This window comes from Eschrichtius robustus, chromosome 2 (genome assembly GCF_028021215.1).
Source record: "Eschrichtius robustus isolate mEscRob2 chromosome 2, mEscRob2.pri, whole genome shotgun sequence".
In the NCBI taxonomy this organism is placed as follows: Eukaryota; Metazoa; Chordata; class Mammalia; order Artiodactyla; family Eschrichtiidae; genus Eschrichtius; species Eschrichtius robustus.
This window is the reverse complement of record NC_090825.1, coordinates 164541951-164561274: the sequence shown is the minus strand read 5'-3', so window position 1 is coordinate 164561274 and position 19324 is coordinate 164541951. Positions and strand designations below refer to the sequence as shown.

Genomic DNA, 19324 nt, shown 5'->3' with positions numbered 1-19324 from the left:
AAGCCCTCGTGCAGCAACAAAGATCCAACTCAGCCAAAAATAAATAAATGAATAAATTTATAAAATAAAAAAAAATCCAAAATGTTTGAGAGTAGAAGAATACGGTGAATTTCATAATTAAAAAAAAATGTTTACTTCCTCAAATTCTAAGACCTATATATGTGTCCCTTCCTTCTCGCTTAATTATTTATAATTTTAGAGCATTATATTCGATTTGAAATGTCCCAAAGATGTTGTGAGAGGGGAGGAAAGTGGTAGAATTATTTTACTTATGTGGCAAAATAGTGTTTCATATTTTTAAAAATTCATGGTATAATATGATTTTAACAGGTGATCATATTTTTATTTTTTAAATCACTGTAATTAGTGAACAAATTCTTATTGCTTATGACATATAACTTGAGGTATCTTCTTTCTGGTGATATAGTTGATTGCACAGTTAGAAAAGTAATTCATATTTAATTAGAAAAGAGCATAAAATATCAACCACAGATTTTAATGAAACATTTTAATTTTACTATTTAAATTATGTAAAGCTCTAAGGTATGACTGACAAAGTACTTTCCATTACTTTTTATATTTCAGTTTGTTTTCACAATTAATGGATAAAAGTAAGTCAAAATAATTAGGTAAATTTCCTTTCTCTTGTTCAAAATATTTTATTTATTGATAAATTTTAATGTACTTCAAACTCAGATTGTAATTTAATTATCAAAATATTATTCATAAAATCAGGTGATTTATCACAAATGTCAATTTTAGGCATCCACAATTAACTAAATACTACGTATCCTCTATATTTTATGCTTCCAAAGGAGAAGAAAATTGTAGCTTGTCCACAAATATGGTGAATAAAAAGACAGATTTGGTATAGCAGAAAATTTTCCTTCTTGGCTCTGAAAAATAAATGACAAAATATCATAGAACTCACATAAAAGAAAACTTACATTTAAGGGCACACAATAAGAAAATTTCCAGTTGTTCTTTTTTTTAAAAACATCTTTATTAGAGTATAACTGCTTTACAATGTTGGGTTAGTTTCTGCTGTATGTATATATGTATACATATATCCCCATAACTCCTCCCTCTTGTGTCTCCCTCCCACCCTCCCTATCCCACCCCTCTAGGTGGTCAAAAAACACCGAGCTGATCTCCATGTGTTATGCAGCTGCTTCCCACTAGCTATCTATTTTACATTTGGTTGTGTATATATGTCAGTGATACTCTTTCACTTCGTCCCAGCTTACCCTTCCCCCTCCCCATGTCCTCAAGTCCATTCTCTATGTCTGCGTCTTTATTCCTGTCCTGCCCCTAGATTCATCAGAACCTTTTTTTTTTTTTTTTTTAGATTCCATATATATGTGTTAGCATATGGTATTTGTCTTTCTCTTTCTGACTTACTTCACTCTGCATGACAGACTCTAGGTCCATCCATCTCACTACAAATAACTCAATTTCATTTCTTTTTATGGCTGAGTAATATTCCATTGTATATACGTGCCACACCTTCTTTATCCACTCATCTGTCGGTGGATGAATGGAACTTAGGTTCCTGTAACCAAGCAACTTAGGTTGCTTCCATGTCCTGGATATTGTAAATACAGCTGCAATGAACATTGTGGTACAGGACCCTTTTTGAATTATGGTTTTCTCAGGGTATATGCCCAGTAGTGGGATTGCTGGGTCGTATGGTAGTTCTATTTTTACTTTTTTAAGGAACCTCCGTACTGTTCTCCATAGTGGCTGTATCAATTTACATTCCCACCAACAGTGCAAGAGGGTTCCCTTTTCTCCACGCCCTCTCCAGCATTCATTGTTTGTAGATTTTTTGATGATGGCCATTCTGACTGGTGTGAGGTGATACCTCATTGTAGTTTTGATTTGCATTTCTCTAATGATTAGTGATGTTGAGCATCTTTTTATGTGTTTGTTGGTGATCTGTATATCTTCTTTGGAGAAATGTCTATTTAGGTCTTCTGCCCATTTTTGGATTGGGTTGTTTGTTTTTCTGTTATTGAGCTGCATGAGCTGCTTGTAAATTTTGGAGATTAATCCTTTGTCAGTTGCTTCATTTGCAAATATTTTCTCCCATTCTGAGGGTTGTCTTTTTGTCTTGTTTATGGTTTCCTTTGCTGTGCAAAAGCTTTTAAGATTCATTAGTTCTTAAACTGATTCAAAGTGGAAAATTCTTTTCTCTTTCTCTGCTAATGTACATGCCAGCTGATCTCATTAAGAAGAGAGGAAAGATTGAGTTTGACTGGTTCTGAATTATAGATTTAAAATCTTTTGTTTTCCTTCAGCTGACTTTCAAGGCCCTAATGTGAAAAAGTGATTATACTCTATGCCATTTTACTACACTTGTGAGCAAAGAAAATGAGGGCATAAGACTATGCAAATGGTTTGACAAAAGATATCACACTTTGCTTTCACAGTAATTTTTGTAAAATTTGTAAGTTTTGTAGTGTTTAGAAAAACATAAGCAAAACTAGAATGTAGGTTTTCCATTAGTGTTATTTTCTATTTGTGGTGGAACTCCTCTGTTTTCTTTTTCCCTGTCTCTGTTTTCCTACTTTTTCTCCACAATAATATAGATGCCTTGGGATTGTAAACATCTTAGTAACAGGAGAGAACTATGAACTAAACCTTGCATTCAATTCAATTATCAAAACCTGTGCCATGGTTTTGAGAATTAGATTTCATTCATTTATTGGTAGTGCATTGCAGTTGAATATTTCACAAACAAATTAGCACAGCTTTACCTTCTCCACACATGCCACAGGGATTTTTAAAATAATTCCCTCCATGCTTTTCTTGTTTTGAGGAAGTACACACCACTTATTTCCCTGAGCCACTATAACCCTCTTTTCACACTGTTACTTTTATCTCTCAAATATTCTTTAGACCTTTGTACTCATTATTTTGTTGAACAAGAGTTTTTCCCATAGATAATAGTGTAAATAACAAAATGATGATGATATAGACCAAAAGGATAATGAGAAAATGGTCTGTTACTTCATGGTTAATGTGATTTATCTCTTTATTCTGACACTGACTTACATGCTTTATATAATTTATATATTTCATACTGTACTAGGACTCTAGGGATATTCTTATTTTCTAATTTTACAACTGTGGACACAGATGCACACAACTCATTTCCTTGCTTTTCTTGATGTCCCAACACAATCACCCCTGTCAAGCTCACCCTGGAACTGCTGAGTGGATATATTTTACTTTATATCCCTTCCTTTTCTTCCTTTATTTCCCCTTCCCACTGAAGCAGAACGACTTACTAGCTTCTGAATCACATGATTGGACATGATTGAGGACCAACTCTGGTGTCCAGAATTGGGTAAATGGTTTGCCATGGAGAAAAGGGCTGATTGCTGCCATCAAGGTGGGACCTTGGTGAACACTGGGGCATATTCCTGCAACATTCACCATCATCATGAAGTCCAGGCTTCATTTACTAAAATGAGTGCCCAAATTTGAATCTGAAAGCTTTAGTTGTTTTCAGATCTTAAGGTTTTGTTGTTTTACTTCAGAATCCATATAGGCTAAGTGCCAAGATATATGTGAGAAGTCACTATCCTATTGTCAATAATTACTGTTCAGTAAAAATGAATAGATATTTTCAATGTATATTTTTAGGTATAGAAACTGTTGACTCCAGATCACAGAGATTGTTGAACATTGTTGATGATAATTTGGAACATGCAGAAATAATGTTATTATCATCAGATCTCTTGTTTTTCTCCACAGATATCATTTAAATATTTTATGAAGATGACCAAACTTCCTAGTTACATTGTCATGAGAAACTCCTTTTATTCACAAGCCAGCTGTGGAATCTCAGCAAACATTTTTCTTCTTCTCTTCCACATCCTCACCATTGTTTTTACTCACAGGTTTAAGCACCTTGACATGACAATTAGTCACGTGTCCTTGATCCACATACTGCTGCTCTTCACCATGACAATACTGGTGTCCTCAGACTTGTTTGGGTCACAGAATATTCAGAATGATGTAAGGTATAATTGTCTTTTTAAACAAGGTGCTGAGGGGTCTCTCCATTTGTACAACCTGCTTCCTGAGCATGGTCCAGGCCATCATCATCAGCCCCAACAGTTCCTCCTTGGCAAAGTTCAAACATATTTCTCCAAATCACCCCCTAGGATTCTGCATCTTCTCATGGGTTCTCAACCTGTCTGTCAATAAGTAACCTTCTACTCTACTGTGGTCACTCCTAATGGGACTGAAGCCAGTCTTCTGTTTATTACCGACCACTGTTCTGTTTAGCCCATGAGCTATATGCACAGAAACTTATTTTTCACACTAATGACATTGAAAGATGTTACTTCATAGGGCTAATGGTCCTCTCTAGTGGCTACATAGTGATTATTTTGCAGAGACATAAGAGATTCTCCCAGCACTTTTATAGCACCAGTCTCTTCCCAAGAGTCTCACCACTGAAAAGGGCTTCCCAGACCATCTTGCTGGTGGTGAGTTGTTTTGTCTTCATATATTGGGTGGACTTTATCTTCTCATTATCAGTAGTTGTGACATGGAGAAGTAACCCTCTATTGGTGTGGTTCCAGATTATTGGGGTCAATAACTATGCCACAGTTTGTCCTTTGGTGCTAATCCATGCAGATAAGCAAATATTCAAGATTGTGCAGATTCACATAAAGATAGACAAGATGAAAAGGCAGAGGGCTATGTACCAGATGAAGGAACAAGATAAAACCACAGAAAAACAACTAAATGAAGTGGAGATAGGCAACCTTCCAGAAAAAGAATTCAGAATAATGATAGTGAAGATGATCCAGGACCTCGGAAAATGAATGGAGGAAACGATAGAGAAGATGCAAGAAATGTTTAACAAAGACCTAGAAGAATTAAAGAACAAACAAACAGAGATGAACAATACAATAACGAAAATGAAAACTACACTAGAAGGAATCAATAGCAGAAAAACTGAGGCAGAAGAATGGATAAGTGACCTGGAAGACAGAAGGGTGGAATTCACTGCTGCAGAACAGAATAAAGAAAATGGATTGAAAAGAAATGAAGACAGCCTAAGAGACTCCTGGGACAACATTAAATGCAACAACATTCGCATTATAAGGGTCCCAGAAGGAGAAGAGAAAGAGAAAGGACCAGAGAAAATATTTGCACAGGTTATAGTTGAAAACTTCCCTAACATGGGAAAGAAAATAGCCACCCAAGTCCAGGAAGCACAGCGAGTTCCATACAGGATAAACCCAAGGAGAAACACACTGAGACACATAGTAATCAAATTGGCAAAAATTAAGGACAAAGAAAAATTATTGAAAGCAATAAGGGAAAAACGACAAATAACATACAAGGGAACTCCCATAAGGTTAACAGCTGATTTCTCAGCAGAAACTCTACAAGTCAGAATGGAGTGGCATGATATACTTAAAGTGATGAAAGGGAAGAACTTACAACCAAGATTACTCTACCCGGCAAGGATCTCATTCAGATTCAATGGAGAAATCAAAAGCTTTACAGACAAGCAAAAGCTAAGAGAATTCAGCACCACCAAACCAGCTCTACAACAAATGCTAAAAGAACTTCTCTAAGTGGGAAACACAAGAGAAGAAAAAGACCTACAAAACAAACCCAAAACAATTAAGAAAATGGTCATAGGAACATACATATTGATAATTACTTTAAACGTGAATGGATTAAATGCTCCAACCAAAAGACATAGGCTTGCTGAATGGACACCAAAACAAGACCCATATATATGTTGTCTACAAGAGACCCACTTCAGACCTAGGGACACATACAGACTGAAAGTGAGGGGATGGAAAAAGATATTCCATGCAAATGGAAATCAAAAGGAAGCTGGAGTAACAATACTCATATCACATAATATAGACTTTAAAATAAAGAATGTTACAAGAGACAAGGAAGGACACTACATAATGATCAAGGGATCAATCCAAGAAGAAGATATAACAATTCTAAATATATATGCACCCAATATAGGAGCACTTCAATACATAAGGCAACTGCTAATAGCTGTAAAAGAGGAAATCAACAGTAACACAATAATAGTGGGGGACTTTAACACCTCACTTACACCAATGGAGAGATCATCCAAAATGAAAATAAATAAGGAAACAGAAGCTTTAAATGGCACAATAGACTAGATAGATTTAACTGATATTTACAGGACATTCCATCCAAAAACTGCAGATTACACTTTCTTCTCAAGTGCGCATGGAACATTTTCCAGGATAGATCACATCTTGGGTTACAAATCAAGCCTCAGTAAATTTAAGAAAATTGAAATCACATCAAGCATCTTTTCTGACCACAACGCGATGAGATTAGAAATGAATTACAGGGGGAAAATGTAAAAAACACAAACACATGGAAGTTAAACTCTACGTTACTAACTACACAAGAGATCACTGAGGAAATCAAAGAAGAATCAAAAAATACGTAGAGACAAATGACAATGAAAACACGACGACCCAAAACCTATGGGATGCAGCTAAAGCAGTTCTAAGAGGGAAGTTTATAGCTATACAAGCCTACCTCGAGAAACAAGAAAAATCTCAAATAAACAATCTAACCTTACACCTAAAGGAACTAAAGAAAGAAGAACAAACAAAACCCAAAGTTAGCAGAAGGAAAGAAATCATAAAGATCAGAGCAGAAATAAATGAAATAGAAACAAAGAAAACAATAGCAAAGATCAATAAAACTAAGAGCTGGTTCTTTGAGTAGATAAACAAAATTGATAAACCATTAGCCAGACTCATCAAGAAAAAGAGGGAGAGGACTCAAATCACTAAAATTAGAAATGAAAAAGGAGAAGTTACAACAGACACCACAGAAATACAAAGCATCCTAAGAGACTACTGCAAGCAACTCTATGCCAATAAAATGGACAACCTGGAAGAAATGGACAAATTCTTAGAAAGGTATAACCTTCCAAGACTGAACCAGGAAGAAATAGAAAATATGAACAGACCAATCACAAGTAATGAAATTGAAGCTGTGATTTAAAATCTTCCAACAAACAAGAGTCCAGGACCAGATGGCGTCACAGGTGAATTCTACCAAACATTTAGAGAAGAGCTAACACCCATCCTTCTCAAACTCTTCCAAAAAATTGCAGAGGAAGGAACACTCCCAAAATCATTCTATGAGGCCACCATCACCCTGATACCAAAACCAGACAAAGACACTACAAAAAAAGAAAATTACAGACCAATATCACTGATGAATATAGATGCAAATATCCTCAACAAAATACTAGCAAACAGAATCCAACAGCACATTAAAAGGATCATACACCATGAGAAAGTGGGATTTATCCCAGGGACGCAAGGATTCTTCAATATACGTAAATCAATCAATGTGATACACCATATTAACAAATTGAAGAATAAAAACCATATGATCATCTCAATAGATGCAGAAAACGCTTTTGACAAAATTCAACACACATTTATCATAAAAACTCCCCTGAAAGTGGACATAGAGGGAACCTACCTCAACATAATAAAGGCCATATACGACAAACCCATAGCAAACATCATTCTCAATGGTGGAAAACTGAAAGCATTCCCTCTAAGATCAGGAACAAGACGAGGATGTCCACTCTCACCACTATTATTCAACATAGTTTTGGAAGTCCTAGCCACAGCAATCAGAGAAGAAAAAGAAATAAAATGAATACAAATTGGAAAAGAAGAAGTAAAACTGTCACTGTTTGTGGATGACATGATAGTATACATAGAGAATCCTAAAGATGCCACCAGAAAACTACTAGAGCTAATCAATGAATTTGGTAAAGTTGCAGGATACAAAATTAATGCACAGAAATCTCTTGCATTCCTATACACTAATGATGAAAAATCTGAAAGAGAAATTATGGAAACACTCCCATTTACCATTGCAACAAAAAGAATAAAATACCTAGGAATAAACCTACCTAGGGAGACAAAAGACCTGTATGCAGAAAACTATAAGACACTGATTAAAGAAATTAAAGATGATACCAACAGATGGAGGGATATACCATGTTCTTGGATTGGAAGAATCAATATTGTGAAAATGACTATACTACCCAAAGCAATCTACAGATTCAATGCAATCCCTATCAAATTACCAATGGCATTTTTTACAGAACTAGGACAAAAAATCTTAAAATCTGTATGGAGACACAAAAGACCCCGAATAGCCAAAGCAGTCTTGAGGGAAAAAAGCGGAGCTGGAGGAATCAGACTCCCTGACTTCAGACTATACTACAAAGCTACAGTAATCAAGACAATATGGTACTGGCACAGAAACAGAAATAGATCAATGGAACAAGATAGAAAGCCCAGAGGTAAACCCACGCACCTATGGTCAACTAATCTATGACAAAGGAGGCAAAGATATACAATGGAGAAAAGACAGTCTCTTCAATAAGTGGTGCTGGGAAAACTGGACAGCTACATGTAAAAGAATGAAATTAGAACACTCCCTAACACCAGACACAAAAATAAACTCAAAATGGATTCGAGACCTAAATGTAAGACTGGACACTATAAAACTCTTAGAGCAAACATAGGAAGAAAACTCTTTGACATAAATCCCAGCAAGATCTTTTTTGATTCACCTCGTAGAGTAATGGAAATAAAAACAAAAATAAACAAATGGGACCTAATGACATTTAAAAGCTTTTACACAGCAAAGGAAACCATAAACAAAATGAAAAGGCAACCCTCAGAATGGGAGAAAATATTTACAAATGAATCAATGGAAAGAGGATTAATCTCCAAAATATATAAAGAGCTCATGCAGCTCAATATTAAAAAAACAAACAACCCAATCCAAAAATGGACAGAAGACCTAAATAGACATTTCTCCAAAGAAGACATACAGATGGCCAAGAAGCACATGAAAAGCTGCTCAACATTACTAATTATTAGAGAAATATAGATCAAAACTACAATGAGGTATCACCTCACACCAGTTAGAATGGGCTTCATCAGAAAATCTACAAACAACAAATGCTGGAGAGGGTGTGGAGAAAAGGGAACCCTCTTGCACTGTTGGTGGGAATGTAAACTGATACAGCAACTATGGAGAACAGTATGGAGGTTCCTTAAAAAATGAACAATAGAATTACCACATGATCCAGCAATCCCACTACTGGACATATACCCAGAGAAAACCACAATTCAAAAAGACACATGCACCCAAATGTTCATTGCAACACTATTTACAATAGCCAGGTCATGGAAGCAACCTAAATGCCCATCGACAGACGAATGGATAAAGAAGATGTGGTACATATATGCAATGGAATATTACTCAGCCATAAAAAGGAATGAAATTGGGTCTTTTTTTGAGACGTGGATGGATCTAGAGACTGTCATACAGAGTGAAGTAAGCCAGAAAGAGAAAAATAAATATCGTATATTAACGCATATATGTGGAACCTAGAAAAATGGTACAGATGAACCAGTTTTCAGGGCAGAAATTGAGACAAAGATGTAGAGAACAAACGTATGGACACCAAGAGGGGAAAGCCACAGGGGGGGTGTGTGATGAATTGGGCGATTGGGATTGACATGTATACACTGATGTGTATAAAATTGATGACTAATAAGAACCAGCTGTATAAAAAAATAAAATTAAAAAAAAAAGATTGTGCAAACTCTTTGGGGGAAGAAGTAATAAAGTTCAAAAAAAATTAATGGAAAATTACAACTAATATAATTTGATAGTCTCCAAATAATTTTACAGGTTATTTTTCTGAATAAATTCACTGAGAGTTATTACAAATTCTCTGTTGTATTTGTTATATTAACCTTTGTAATGTTGTTGGCAAATACATTTGAGTCAATTGTACACACCAATTATATCTATAGGCTTTTAATTTTTTGCTTTCCATTCATTTTTGCATCTCAGACTAGACTTCTGGAATCTTTGTCTTTTTCTTCAATTAAATTATTGGAAAGTATTTTATTAAACATTGATTATAGATAAATGCTCCCTCTTGATCTAAAGTGTCTAACTTTTCTTGTTTTGTTTTGTTTTTTTTGTCCATGCCACACAGCATGGGGAACTGCAACATGCAGGAGCTTATTTCCCCAACCAGGGGTCGAGCCCGTGCCCCCTGCAGTGAAAGTGCAGAGTCTTAAACACTGGACCTCCAGGGAAGTCCCTTTTCTTGATTTCTTAAAGTCAAAAAGTATAGTTGATTCTCATTATTTGTGGGAGTTATGTTCTACAATGTTCTTTAAAACACTGAATTAGCAGATACTGATGCATTGTTCCTAGAAGAAATGCAAGGTTAGGTTAATGTGGCCCTGGGGTCACAACATTTTTATCAATTGATTAATACATAACCGTGTTTTATGTGTATTTCTGTTTAAAGACAATTTATTGTCTTTAATATGTTTATTTTTTGGTATTTATTTTTATTATTTAATATTTATTATTAATTAACATTGAACTCATGGCCAACAGCACTGTAACTCATGCCTCAAGGTGAGTGTAACATATAATGTTTTTGGTAAGGCACATCACAGACATCCATGCTTAGTCACACTAGACAGCACATCAGCACTACACTTGGGGGCGATCTTAAACAGGAAAATCACCAAAACGCAAAATTGTGGCTCTAAATATTTCACAAAAATGACCTTGTTTACTGTATAAAAGCTGAAACAAGAAGATGGAGCATTGCCTTGTTGACTTTTGTGGGGAATGTGCATATCAGATAGCTCAAGTTTTTTGCTTTTCTATGCACATTTCTGAATCATTATGGAAATACTGTGAATATTGTTTTGGGGGTTATAAATAAATTTTAATAAGTAAAACTACAAATATGATTACACAGGTAAAGAGGTTTGCTATATATAGTTTTATGTTTAAAATTTCTTACAGTTTTAAGATAATATTTTCTTTTCTCTTGGCTTCCATTAGAGATTTTGTAAATTGTACTGAAACTCACGATATTTTTTTAGGTAGCTTGCTTTCCTCTGTTTTGCCTAAATTCATTTTTTCTCTAAACATTGGTGTTCCTATTAACTATGCTGTGTCCGTTTATGAATACCCAACTTTAAAAATCATGCTTATGTCTTGGTAGGTTGTATGATTCTAGGAATTTATCCATTTCTTCTAGGTTGTCCTGTTGTTGGTGTATAATTGTTTATAGTAGTTTCTTGTGATCCTTTGTATTTCTTTGGTATCAGTTGGAATGTCTCCTCTCTCGTTTCTGATTTCATCTGAGTCTTCTCTCTCTCTCTTTTTTCTTCTTGGTAAGTCTAGCTAAAGTTCTGATACTTTCTTTTCAAAAAACCCCAACTCATAATTAGATTGATATTTTCTATTGCTTTCTCCCCTCTTTTCATTTATTTCTGCTTTGATCTTTGTTATCTCTTTCCTTCAGCTAACTTTGGTCTTACTTTTTCTTCTTTTTCTAGTTCCTTGAAGTGTAAAGTTAGGTTATTTGAGATCTTTCTTTTTTCTTAAGGAAGATCTTTATCACTATGAACTTTCCTCTTAGAATTGCTTTTGCTGCGTCCCATATATTTTGGTATATTGTGCTTCCTTTGTGTTTTTCCAAGATATTTAAAATTTTTCCGTTTGAATTCTTCTTTGACTCATACGTTGTTCAATATTGTGTTGTTTAATTTCCATATATTTGTAGATTTTTCCATCTTTCCTCTTGTTTTTGATGTCTAGCTTCATACTATTGTGGTCAGAAAAGATTGTTGGTATGACTTCAATTTTCTTAAATTTTCTGAGTCTTGTTTTATGTCCTGTCATACAATCTATCCTGGAGAATATTCCATGTGGACTTGATAAGAATGTATATTCTGTTGCTGTTGGATGGACTATTCTGTATATGTCTGTTGATCCTATTTGGTCCAAAGGAGGGTTCAATTCCAATATTTCCTTGTTGATTTTCTGTCTCATGTTCTATCCATTGTTGATAGTGGGGTATTTAAGCCCCCTGCTATTACTGTATTGTCCATTTCTCCCTTCAGATAGGGTGTGTATATATTCATAACTCTTGTATCTTTTTGATGTATTGACCCATTTATCATTATATAATGACCTTCTTTGTCTCTTGTCACCATTTTTGGTTGCCACTTATTTGGAATATTATCTTCCATCCCTTTTTTGGGAAATATTATCAACCCATTTCCCCAGATGAAACAGGTCTCCTGTAGGCAATACATACTTGGGTCTTGCTTTTCTTATCCATCCAGCCACTCTGTGCCTTTGGATTGAATTAAATCCATTTTCATTTAGAGTAATTATTGATATGTAAGGACCTACCACTGCCATCTTATTGTTTGCCTTCTCCTTTGTTTTGTATCTCCAGTGGTTTTTTTTACCCCCTATGTTTCTGCCTACCTTTGTAAATTGGTGGTTTTCTATGATGGTACACTCTATCTCCTCTTTTTTATGTCTAGTGAATCTACTCTAGAATTTTGCTTTGTGGTTACCATAAGGCTTACATAAAACATCTCATACATAAAACTGCCCATTTTATGCAGATAGCAACATATATTTGTTTATCTAATAAAGGTTCCACCCTTTTACTGCGCCCCTTATATATTTTTGATGTAAAAATTTACCTCTTTTTATACTGTGTATTCATTAACAAATTATAGTATTCGTAGTTATTTATAATGATCTTATCCTTTAACATTTATACTATAAGTAGGTGGTTGACATGCCATTCTAATAGAGTTATAGTTTTCTAATTATGACTGTCTATTTTCACCATTACCAGAGTGTTGTGTACTGTCATATGTCTTTATGTTGCTGATTGATGTCTTTTCACTTCAGCTTATAGAACTCCTTTTAGCATTTCTTTCAAGGCAGATCTAGTGGTGGTGAACTCTCTCAACTTTTGTTTATATGGGAAGCCTTTATTTCTTTTTCATATCTGAAGGATAACTTTTCTGGATAAAATATTCTTGACAGGCAATTTTTATCTTCTAACACTCTGAATATGTCATTTCACTCTCTCCTGGCTTGTAGGATTTCTGCTGAGAAATCCACTGATAGCCTAATGGGAATTCCTTTGTCAGTTACTTTCTTTTTTTCTTTCACTGCCTTTAAGATTCTTTTTCTTTTTTTTTAACCTTTTGATTCCTTTCATCAATTCCCTCCCCCATCCTACTCCCCTACTCTAGCTTATGGCAATTACCTATCTGTTTTCTGTGTCTATGAGTTTTTTTCTTTTAACTCCACATATAAGAGAAATCATATGGTTTTGTCTTTCTCTGTTTGACTTATTTCACTTAGCATAATGTCCTTGAGGTCTATCCATGTTGCCACAAATGACAAGATTTCATCTTTTTAAATGGCTGAATAATATTTATGTCTATATGTCTGTGTATCACATTTTCCTTACCCATTCATCTGTCAAATGGAAATTTAGATTTTCATGGTCTGATTATTGTAAATGATGCTGCAATGAACATGGGGGTGTATATATCTTTTTGAGCTAGTGTTTTTGTTTTCTTTGGATAAATACCCAGAACTAGAATTTCTCGGTAAAGATCCTTTCTTAATCATTGATTTTTGACAGTTTTATTATAATATGCCTTGGAGAAGGTCTTTTTGCATTGAGATAATAAGGTGTTCTATTATCTTCATGGGCTTGGATATCCAAGTCCTTCTCCATGTTTGGGAAGTTCTCAGCTATTATTTCTTTAAATAAACTTTCTGTCTCTTTCTACTTCTCTTCTGGTACACCAGTTATTCTTATATTTGCTCTTCTGATTCAATCCAATAGCTCTCACAGAATTTCTTTACTTTTTAAAAATCTGAGTTTTCTCTCCTCTTATAATTGAATTATTTCTATATTCCTATCCTCCAACTCACTTTTTCTTTGTCTGATCTGGTCTGCCCTGTTAGCAATATTCTCTATTTCAATCTTTATCTCAGCATTGAATTCTTCAGCTTCAGAATTTCTGTTTGGTTCTTTGTTTTGCTCTTAATAATTTCAATACCTTTAGTAAAACTCCCCTTCATTAATTTTATTAATTTTATTCCTGAGTTTACTAAAATGTCTTTCTGAGTTTTCTTGTAGCTCACTGAATTTCTTCATAACGGCTATTTTGAATTCTTTATCAGTTAGATCAAAATATTTCATGCCTTGGGTTTGGTTGCTGGAGAATGATCATTTTCCTTTTGTGATACCATGTTTCCTTGATTTTAAAAATTCTTTTTGAAAGTATGTCCTTCTGCTTTCACAAATGAAGTAGTAGACAACTCCTTAAGATTTTTTAATGTCTTCTTTTTTTCTTACAATTCAACAGATTGGCTATTAGAAACTTTTCTTTTCTATTCCAGGTGGTGGTGCTATATGTGCAAGTTTGTTGTTCCTTTTTCCAGAGCTGGCTCTTGTGGATGCCCTTGAGTGCACACACAGAGCCAGCAGCAGAGTGTGGGGAGGTGTGGGTTTAGAACCTGAAGCTTTGTGGGTGCACATGGACTGGTGGGGGGATCGTTGAGTGGGGCACATCTAGAAGTCCATGGGCAGACCTCCTGTTGAAGTCCCAAAGCAGACAGGAGGAAATGCATCCGAAGGAAATGTGTTCCTTCAATTTCCTTTGCTATTTTTATCTGCTTTCCTTCTTTTTCTCTCACTCCTCTCAGCCACGGAATTTTTTCCTCAGAAATATGGGTGCTGCTGGAGAAAAATAGGTCCTTCTACCTGCAACTCACACAACTGTTGCAGCTCACCAATTTTGCTTTCTTCTTGCTCTGTAGGAGAGGCTGCTGCTTCCCACCACCTCTGCTGGAGAAGCTGCTGCTAAAAGCTCAGCCCCTTGCAGTGTCACCCTGGGTGACACTTGGCAAGTGTCCACCCTCTCCTCTGCCTCCAAACTTATCTCTATTCTGCTCTGATGGCATGCCAAATTCTCCTCTCAGGCAGGCTGGACCTCCACGAATTCTCTATTGCCTGTAGGTATTCACCCAATTTTGTACTCTCTAGCTTCCCTTTTTTCTGATTGCAGCAAGTGGGAGTGGGGCAGGCTCACCAACTCCCATCGTTCTGTAGCTCCCCCCAAGGTCCTATGCTCCCACTTTAGGTTGCACAGGGGGATAGAAATCTTCCAGGTGCCCTGATGTAATGTGTAGAGGCATTTATGTTTGGTTATGGATCTTCATTTAGTTGTTAATCAAAGGGGGAAGAAAAGAGGAATGACACATACCAACATGATGCTGAAGTCACCTGAGAATATTGTTTGGGATTGTATTTTTGGGGTCACTTATTAGTTTACAAACTTTGATGTTCAAATCTCTCCCTAGGTTTACAAAGTTTTCCACCATTATTTCTTTAAATTATTAATCTCCCTCTCTGCTCCTTCTGGGATTCCACGGATACCTAGATTAGTTGTACTAATGGTGTCCCATAAGTCCTATAGACTTTTTTCATTTGTTTTCATTTTTCTTTTTGCTTCTCTGACTGGATAATTTCAAAAGCATCAGCTGACTTATTCTTCCTTCTGCTTTTTCCTATCTGATGTTGAATCACTCTATTAAATTCTCCAAGCCAGTCATTGTATTCTTCAGCTCCAAAATTTCTTTTTAGTGCTTTTTAATGTTTTCTATCTCATTATTGACTTCTCATTTTGTTTTTGTATTGTTTTCCTGACTTTGTTAACTTGTGCATCTGTGTTTTCTTGTAGCTTTCTGAACTTCTTTAGAAAAATTATTTTGAATACTTTGTTGGGCTATTTATGTATCTCCATTTCTTTGGGTCAGTTATTGTAAGTTTACTGTGTTCCTTTCATGGTGTCATTTTCTCTGATTTTTAAACTTCTTGTCACCTTGTATAGTTACCTATGTATTTGACAAAGCAGTCACCTCTGACTTTATGGACTGATTTCTGTGATGAAAAACCTTTACCTGTATGTTGGAACATGCTGGAGCATCCAGTGACCCTAGGTTTAGTGGTACACATCACCAAGTGCAGTTTGGTGTGTTGTGGCTCTGAGTCTGGGACGTGTGTAATATTTTGTTGGGTCACGTTGCTGTGATCCACAGCATCAACAACTCTGTGGTCCTTGGCAAGCACTGCCAGGGGTCTGCAGTGGCTGCAAGGGTGTTTGTGATCCTCAACTTTGCTCCCAGTCTAGTGGCTAGGACCAGAGTAGGCAGTGGTTGTCAGAATAGTGGTGTGCACATACTCATTTGTGGATGCCAGCTCTAAGTGCCTATGAGTAGCAGTGGCCGACTTCTAATGTACACATAGTGGTAGGCAGTGGCCAATAACAAGGGCCTGGTCCAACTGTGGGCACACTGGCAGCTGTGGGGGCCCTAGCTGTCAGCGTGCATTCCTGTGACTGCAAGTTCTTGCCATGTGTGCATGGCAGTGGGTGTCAGTGACTGAAGTTGAACCTGATCATGCAGATATACAGCTGAAGATGCTAGATGCAGGTGAGCCCTGTGGTGCAGGCCAGTGACAGGAGACAGAGCCAGATCTAGGCCTACAAGCAACTGTTGGGTGTGGGTGTGGGAGAGAGAGTGGGAAGAGACTCAGTGACTGGTATTTGTGGGGTGAAAGCCAGTTAAATCTGAAGGTGGGCCACAGCAGCTCTGCTGGCCATTGGTTTCTTCAGTGGCAAAAGTTGATGGGTTTCTCTGCAGAGCAGGTCCCTAGGAATTGTGGTTACTCTTGTTGCATGGCTGTTATTGGTATCCCCTGATATTCATTCTTGTTTCTAGCCATCCTTATACGTCTCAACTTTGTCATTCTGTGGGTAGGATGTAACCTAAATGAGACCTAAGGTGGTGCCAGCTTGGGAAGCTGGTTGCTTCCTCCACTCTTCCCTTGTCAGTGAAAGAAACTCTTTCCAGATGGGGAGTTTTCTCTTGGCAATGAGCAGTGCCAGTCTGGGGTTGGGATGATGCAGGCAAAATAAAACTGTTCTTTCTATTTTTATACAGTTATTCCCAGGGTTTGTTTGTTTGTTTGTTTCACTGTGTTGCTGAACTTTCTTAAGTGGAGTCCTGAGCTCTCCCAGAGCTGTTTTGTTTATGGATAGCTGTCTAATTGCTGATCTTTGTGGAGAGATAGAGGTTGGGGTTTCCTACTTTATCATCTTGGTGACATCACTTCTACACTAGGGCTGTTTCTGAGTGGAACTGGTGACTTGTGCTTTTTAGATAGTTCTAGATATTAGTCCAGAGCCCCAGCTCTAAGGCTGACTGAATCCAGGCATTGCCTTGTCTTGTATCCTCCTGAAAAAGTCTCTCTCTTGCCACTCTTCTAACCAGTAACACTAAAGTCACAGATATAATGTTTTCAAAGAGCTTATCTTCTAAAGAACTATATCAGCCAAGCTTGTGCTTTAAGATTTTTTTTTCCAGTTATAATAGAAACCAGCTTAGCTGAACTGACTTTTTAGGGGAACGTTATGTGTCACACACCTAAGACACTCACCCTACAGGTGGTTAGGGAATGCCATCAGCAAAGAATCCATCTTAATAATTTTAGCAAAAAGACTCATGTGGTCATCAAGGTCTGCCCTATTCTGGTCAGGAGCACACTATTGATCTGGTCACTGTTGAGAAAACAATGAGGTCTTTGATTGGTCAGAACAAGTCGCATACTTCCTTACCTTCTTCTGTTTGGGCAACAGAGAAATGTGTTGCATATAAGAAGAGTGCTCATTTTAACAGAACTAAGAAGCAACTTTGTTAGATAGGCAAACATTTTAGAAATTCAATTTTCCTACAGTGTGTGATATTCCCTGATAATATTAGTTACCATTGTCCAAACGTGTCATGTACCAGTATCCTCTTTATAAAAATAATTTTGCTGAACAGGGCATTGTAAGGTAAGCAAGTTTATCTTCATTTCCTTCAACTGTACATTCTTCTCACATTCATTGATACTTCTGTCTCCATGGGGTACCCTGAAAAGGCCTTCCATCATCATCAACCTCTTTTCCAAAGGCTTGAAAAGATGAAAAGTTAAGATGGCTATTAATAATCAATGGGTGGGGGCTTCCCTGGTAGCGCAGTGGTTGAGAATCTGCCTGCCAATGCAGGGGACACGGGTTCAAGCCCTGGTCTGGGAAGATCCCACATGCCGCGGAGCAACTGGGCCTGTGAGCCACAATTACTGAGCCTGCGCGTCTGGAGCCTGTGCTCCGCAACAAGAGAGGCCGCAATAGTGAGAGGCCCGCGCACCGCGATGAAGAGTGGCCCCCGCTTGCCACAACTAGAGAAAGCCCTCGCACAGAAACGAAGACCCAACACAGCCATAAATAAATTAAAAAAAAAAAAAAATCAATGGGTGGGAGATTATGTAAATTCATTTAAAAATCGTTTAAAAATTCAAGATTTTATGCTAACCAATTCTTAAACACAATGTGTGTTTCTGGTTAGGTTAAATAAAAATATTTTTTCCTTGCATACAACCTTTTTGGATAAAAGATCTGAGTAAAAATAAACAATGTCTTAGAAAATGTAAAGTTTTAATTACTAACTGAGACATACCAGACATTATTGACTATGAAACAGCACAGGAAGCCTTGAGCTCCTGCACGTTCTACCCAAAACATCTCTGGATATCACCCACACTCATGAGAAGGATAAATTGATGTCATAGACAATATCATTTGAATCTAACTGCCTTGATCAGGCCCTGAGAAACTAAGGACTAAACTAATTTATTCAGGCTGCACTGGCCACCCCAGGGTAGAACTCCCTAGGATAGGAGACCACACTGGGAGCCTTGTTAACCTGATTGACTAATACATGCCTTTTTGAGGTGCCCTAACATTGTTAACTCTTTGTTTCCAGGGGTACTGCATGTACCTCCTGAGAATGTCCTTGTTGTGTGGAAACCCTGCTTATCATGACACTGCCTCTGCCCTGTCTCTTCTCTGGGGCTGGATATGGCTCCAGGGATCCAAGTTCCTGATGCACCTCTCTCTTAGTTATTTGGATGCCAAAATGCCTTGCCACTGTGCTGCACACTGCCCCCAGTGTTCTAAGTTACAACTTCGACCTACTATCACAGAAGCCACACTGTTGTTTCTCTATGCCCTGCCCCCAGGGTCCTGAGTTGGGTCTTTAAGCCACCATCACTGAGCTATGATGTTGTTGCTCTGTGTCCTACACCCTGGGGCCTGAGTCAGGACTCTGACCTGCCATCCCCAGGGCATGCTTCCATTGCACCCCATAGCTGGTCCAGGCCATTGCTATGCCTTTTAATCCCTGGCCCCATGCTGCTTCATCCTGCTTCCCCCCAAGGAACGAGGCACTACTACGAGCTCCAGTGACTCAGACTCTCATTCCA

At 37.1% G+C, this 19324-nt stretch overlaps 1 pseudogene; it reads left to right on the top strand.

The window, feature by feature from the left end:
• The first annotated feature begins 3318 nt into the window (after positions 1-3318).
• LOC137759022 (vomeronasal type-1 receptor 5-like) lies at positions 3319-19307 on the top strand (annotated as a pseudogene).
• Positions 19308-19324: the final 17 nt, after the last annotated feature.